The sequence below is a fragment of the Humulus lupulus genome, chromosome 9, assembly GCF_963169125.1.
Source record: "Humulus lupulus chromosome 9, drHumLupu1.1, whole genome shotgun sequence".
NCBI lineage: Eukaryota > Viridiplantae > Streptophyta > Magnoliopsida > Rosales > Cannabaceae > Humulus > Humulus lupulus.
Genome location: NC_084801.1, coordinates 120,421,063 through 120,428,289, shown reverse-complemented (window position 1 = coordinate 120,428,289; position 7,227 = coordinate 120,421,063).

The window sequence follows — 7,227 nt, the reverse complement described above, 5'->3', positions numbered from 1 at the left end:
CACTTTAAGCTTAGGGTCGAGAGGAATCGGTCTAGGCTCGGTGTCAGGGTCTGGATGAAGGGCGACCCTTAGTCTCTTCCTTTTCCCTTCCTCGACCTCGTCTATTTGGCGTCGGAAGTGATCTTGGGTGTCCTCCTGCTCACACCTCAGCTCGTGTTCGCAAATCAGACGTTGGTTCCGGGCAAACAACGACTCCGGGCTCAGAGTTTTTGGCGAATACGGGATGGCAAGCAATGACCCCCACCGTCTTTCCAGATTCTATGACATCTAGCAAGAAAGAAAAAATGGTGAGGGCCATGCATGCAAGGAATCAAGAATAACGATCTTGGTGGGTCAGGCTCGAAAATGCTTGGATACGAGATGAGTTCGATTCTGGGGACCCGATTAGTGTCACGACGTGTGTTTCACGAAAAAGGGAGGGAAGTGGATGTAAATTTTGAAATTCCCGAAATATCAGGGAAAAAATGTGGCGGTTATTCAAAAATGGTATTTTTGAGTATCGTGCATTCTTTAAAACCAAGATTTGGTACCCGATATCTTGGTGTGCAAGATATATCTTTCGAAATTTGAAAACCCAGAAAAAAGACCATATTTGGGCCTTCCTATATTTCAACTGGATTTAAAACCAGTAATGGGGGGACCTAGACTAATATCTATCGTTCAAAGTACCCTAGTACATCAAACTAAAGACTGAACCAGCACATTCCCAGAAATTTAAAAGCAACAAGGGCAGAAACTGGCGTAAAGAAAATATATATATATATACATAAAAGCTAAGATCAAACACTTACGCACTGAAGATGGCGGTTGCAAAGAAATAGACGATTGAAGAAGAGGCTGCAGGTATAGTCTCACGATCTCGGACAAGCTGACGGTATTCTGTTTCTTCGGCTGAGAGAACATGTAACAGCAAATGCTTTCTGGGCTTTCCTCTGGGTTTCTCTTCTCTTTTTTCTTCTGATTAATGTGAAAATGAAAGGAAGAGGACGACTGGAGTCTTATATATAGCTATCAGAAACCGTAATAGAAGGAGTAATCTGGGCCATTGGCCAGATTCCGTATCAAATCCGACGGTCAGGGATAGGAAACAAGATGGTGTCGTAAAGGTGGCAGGCGAACGATCGTGGGCAGATTTCCAAGGCACTCGAGTACCTTGAATAAGCAATACTTAACTGACGCGTGTCCATACTCGAGTATGTGTGGCGGTGCGGATACCAAAGAAACTAGTTCAAAAGTTTCCTTCTCATAGGATTCGAACAAATACTTTTGAGGGGGAAAAATGTTACACCCAGATTTCGAGACTTGAGGTTGTAACCTCGAAAGCTGGATCCGTCAGGGGTGAGTTCACGATAGTCAAAATACATGCTCATAATCTAGACACCGAACCTTCAAAGCAGGTGGCAACCTCGAAGATGGGCAGCCTCGAAGTTCTTGCAAGGTCAAAAGACAGAACATCGGAGTACGTCCATTGTCGGGTGACCTCGGATCAAGTGGCTCGAGCTTGGTATGAGTGTGAGCTTGGGGTAAGGCGATCTCGATGGTACTTACCCTTTCCAAACTGATTTCGGGAAAACAAGGCAACTTGTACTTCACTCAGAGACTTAGACGGGCATGATGTTGATTGCTGATCTCGAACGGCTTAATAGGTCACTTGAAGAGACACAGTCCATGCATTCAAGAGATATTATTGTTGTAACTTCCCTACAATAAAGGGATATTTACTAGTCGGTTACATGCCCCCTGGTCTTCAGGGGATGTTTCCTTGTATATAGGAGTTACAAGCTTTAAAGCCATTAAATTTATTAATATACAGAATAACTTCCCGAAACATGTGGGATAGTATTCTTAGACCTCCTCTATAAATAGAGAAGTCATGTACCTTTGTAAAGGACCGAAATTTTGTGATCGTGAGAGAAACTCTGGAGAATTCATCCCTGAAGGATTTCCATAAATTTCCTAAGTTCTAATAACCATTCATCACATACTCATCATATGCATCATCATCCCATACTTAACACAACGGGTATACACAATCAATGCAGTCATGCATATCACACTTAAGCACAAAATGTGAAATTTACTTAGGTCCTTAGCTTATTTTAAAACTGCTCACCAAGAGTTAATCAATCCAATCCATACAGATCCTATTCAAGGTACATCATTTATTAAATTCTATAAAAATCGTAAATATACATTATTGATGGAGTTTATTAACAATACCAGAAACCACATAAATGATAATAATAATTATTATCATCATAATGCTAATACTCTTCCTGCATCATAATCATCTTTACAAAACACTGCTTTAGGCCTTACTCATAATATAATGTATTTTTATGATACATTAATAATAATAATAATAATAATTTTCGTCTATAAAAAAACGTATTTCAATATTAATAACAAAATACATCAATAACAATACGTATGTGAATGTATATATTCAAATATTCATTCTATAAAAGAAATCATATTTTTAACATTAAATTGTAATAATCGATATAATGATAATAATATAAATATAAATGCTTGTATTATTATTAATTAGTCATAATATCAATCACAATGATATAATAAATATACTTTCTCCAAAATTCACTGGTCTTACAAATATCAATAACTGTAAGAAACTAATATTTGATATTATTTTAATATTCAAATATTAACGAAAATATTTATATACAATAATAATTGTTAAATAATAGGTTTACTATAAATCACATTTTTCATATATATATATATATATACATGAAACTATATTCTTGATTTACTTAACAAAATAATAACAATAATAATTAAAATTAATTAATAGTAATAATTTTCATATTAATAGAAAATCAATTAAATATGTCTTTTTAAAATTTATTAATTGTCTATTATTTTCTATAAAATTGGGCAGCACAACGGCTATAAAATGGACAAACCCAAAATCAAAACCTGTATAAAAAATACATATAATCCCAGACAGCCAGTATAATTATAGAAAATATTCACTACATCAAGAATATATAAATATATACTATAAATACATAAAATAAAAATTATTCTAATTAATCACAATATAGGTCAAAGAAATTATACCACAATGATCGGGTTTCACAACAAGCCAAACAATGATTCTCTAAAACTCAAAACGAACTCTGAAACCTCGAAACTAAGTTTTGACCATCGGTCTACGGTGGATCGTGGTGGCTTATGGTGGGCCCACCACCCAACTATGGTAGATGTGGGAACAAGTTATTGGGTTTTGAAGCCCACAACACAAGGAACGTGATGGTGGTGACGGATCGGCAAACGGATGCCCGAGGTGGCTGAATCGCAACTTTGAAGTCACGCGATGGCCGAACTTAAATCGACCGGCTGAGGTGCTTAACCAGCGAGTGAGCTCTAGATTCCCGAATGGTCGATAGTTTAGAGGCCTCTGAATCCAATGGTCCGGCACGTGGCTATACGTGGCAACCGGAAAGTGGTCGTTCGTCGTCGGCAACAGTAGTTCACAAAGAGGAAAAAGAGAGGAAAGAAAGAGGAAAAGAAGGAGAGAGAAAGAGAAGAAATTTTTTTAGGGGAGAGAGAGAGAGGCTACAGGTAAATAAGGTTGAAGCCTTTCCTTTTTGTAAATTACATTTGGACCCCAAAATATTAAAATTCTTTTCAAATAAGCCCTTTAACAAAACTTTCTTAATTTTATAAAAATCCCCAATTAAAATTATATAACATTTGGGTCCAATACTTGACTATTCAAGTTTCTCTCTCTCTTCAATCTCGTTAATAATATAAAATCATATTTTAAACACTATTTTTCCATTACTATTTCTTAAATTTGTAAACTTGTACATTTTATGTATTGAAACTCTTATTTATAATAAAAATGTATTGTGAAAATGTTGGGTGTTACACCCCAGGCACGGTGTTAATGCGAACATCCTGGGCTATCATAGGCTGTAGCTCCTGAAGGAATCTCTCCTTCCTTGTCCCATCAGTGTGTACCAAGTCTGCAGCAAACTTGGCTAATCTATCGAATCTCAGTGCGTACTCTATCACTAACATGCTTCCCTGAAGCAGCTTACAAATCCAAACGGTATACGGACGAGGGGCACTTCGGGGTGCGTGCCACAGTGATCAACGGTGGTGATGTCATCTCTATTTTTGTGCCAAACTTCGTTGAATCCATTACAACAATTTTATAATTTACATTTCAAAAAATAAAATTATAAAATTCCTATGCCTCAAAAATGGCATACATTTTTCATCTAGAAATATTAAGAACAATTCATAAACCCAAAAGAACCATTATAAACAACCCTTATGAATCTGTCATCATCAATATAAACATCCATCAATTCAAATATAAATCACATATAATATAAAAATGCACATAATCCCACACAGTAATTAACAATATGCCAGGATTAATAACTGCTATTGATACCAATTGTTAGGAAAAGATCCAGAGTGCGCAGGGAAATTGCACGGTGGGCCCTTTGATTAACAACAAAAAAATTTCTCACCACTCATATAAACTGTAACGCCCTACTGCCTTAGAGTCGTTACTAAGTGAGTTTAAAATGTGCAATTAACTCGCAAATCGAGGTTTTAGGACAAAAGTGTAATTAAACCATAATCAAAGTCTTAAACTTGAAAATAAACCATTCATTGAAAACTATAAAGCGTTTAACATTTGGGATCCCAAAAATATTGTTTAGAAATATTTACAATTCAAAAATATAACCAGAGTCGACTAAACAACAAAATTTAAGTTTAGTACAATCATCCCCCAAAAGTACCCCTGGCCGTGGCAGCCAGGTAGACCAGACATGTACGCCCCGCTCATCACGCTCACCATACTCAAGGTTGGTCGACTTTCCCCTTGCCTTTACCTGCACCATAGAGCACCCGTGAGTTGTAGCCCAGCAACAAAACCCTCACAAGCAGATAATATATGCATATCAAACACTTAACTTATAAACAAGCCATCATCAGGCTATACACGTATGGCCATGCCGTCACAGGCACTTTACCAAACCCTGGGTTTGCGGTCTGCACCGTAAGGATATCCCAGGTATCCTTTGGGGTCTAGCCCTGGCAACTCCCACTCCACGTGCTAAACGCTGCTCTCGTCCCCTTGCCGTTCTCGGCCTTCACCGTTCATGGCCATCGTCATTCATTCATTTATATGTATACATAATATAACTAAACAGATACTTAAACACATATAAATTCAATCAAAGGGCTACGCCCTGCAACACAATCATATAGGGTCGAGCCCTGCAACTCAATCATTAAGGGTCGTGCCCTGCAACTCAAGCTCTATGGGAACAGTAGTTTTCTTACCTGTGTCCCAAGCTTTCCAAGCACCGATCTCCCTAGCACAGTCCCCTAGTCCGAGCCTCGCTGAAACCCTAGTCAAAATGTGTTAACAATTTCCACCCATCAATTTCTAATCCATTGAATAGCTTTGGGTCATAATTCTAGTCTCCGGGACATTGAATTCTATCAATCCAGGTGATAAAATCGATCCCGAGCCTTAACTATTCAATTCCCGAGCCTAAAACCTCTTTAGAACCCAAAAATGCACTAAGCGCCGCGGCCCCCAGCTCAACCTGAGGCCCTGCCTCAAATCATCCTACACACGTCGTGGCCCTTCCTGAAGGGCACCGCGGCGCGCCTTCAATTCCATATGCCCCTATGTTCTAAGGGGTCGCGGCTTAGCAAAAACAGTCACGCAGCTTGACCCCTCGAGCCCAGAAAAACTCACCATTTTGACCTCAAAAACCAATCCAATTAACCCAAAAATGAAGCCAACAATCCAAACTAATCATCACAGAGGTTATACTATAGATTCAGCAACAAAACCCAAGAAGAACTCAAGCCAAAAACCTTATCAAACTCAAAGTCAGTTCTTCACTCAACACACATGCATTACTCCAGAATTTTCAACTTAAAACCAACATAATTCACTAAGATTAAAGCTTAGCTTGAGCTAAGTTGGGTCTCTGAATTAGGTCCTTAAGCTTCAAGCTCCTAGCTCTCAAGATTCCCAGCCCAATTCCTTAGTTTTAAGTAGTTTCCACCAAAGTTTCCCTTGCTAAGACTTAGAGGAAATAAAGAGAGAGAAGAGGCAGAAGGGAGGGTCGGTTCCTTCTCTTTTTTCTAAAGGCTTCTTTTGGTTTTGTTTTATTTAACTCAAGTTCCTAAGGTTACCTCAAGGCTCGGGGTACCAAAAACGTCCCCGAGGGAAAAATGGTAAATTTCCCTGATATTCCCTCCTAAGCATTCTATCTTCAAATATATCTCCAAATATTTATTTCCATAACCCGATAACCCCATAAAATGTCTAAACCCGAAATGCCCCTCGACTCACCCCGAGTCAGATTTTCGACCCCGTTGTGACTTTCTAGCTAACTGCTCCCTAGGATTGTCTCGGATTGTGCAACAAAGATATTTCACGAACATATCACAATTATTCACATTTGTCACATTTATGCTTTCCGCGAGCTAAAATTATAACATGCCCCTAATAACCTAACGGGGCCCACATGCATATTTAATCCACCTAAACATGCATCACTAATCACATATTCACACAAATTCACATATTATGACAATAAATCACTTATTACCCTCCAGGCACTCTAATCAAGGCCCTAAGCCTTATTGGCAAATTTGGGTCATTACAACTATCCCCTCCTTACAGAAATTTTGTCCTCAAAATTACCTAAACAACTCGGGATACCATTCTCACATCTTAGATTCAAGTTCCCACGTCACCTCCTCGACCTTGCTATTCCTACACAACACTTTTACCAAGGCGATGGTCTTGCTCCACAAGACTCTATCCTTCTGGTCGAGAATTTGAACTGGCTTCTCCTCATAAGACAAATCCTGATCCAACTCCAAATTCTCATAACTCAGAACATGCGTCGAATCAGACACATACTACTGGAGCATGGACACGTGAAACACATCATGAACCCCTGATAAGGCTGGAGGCATCGCCAATCTGTAAGCTACCTCTCCAACCCGTTCCAGAATCTCAAAGGGGCCAACAAACCTAGGGCTCAGCTTGCCCCGGACACCAAACTGTTTCACTCCCCTCAAAGGTGAAACCTTAAGGAACACATGGTCACCAACCTGAAATTCCACGCTCTTGCGTTTCAGGTCTGAATAACCCTTCTGGAGACTCTGGGAGGCAAGCATTCGAGCTCTAATCTTCTCATCGCCTCA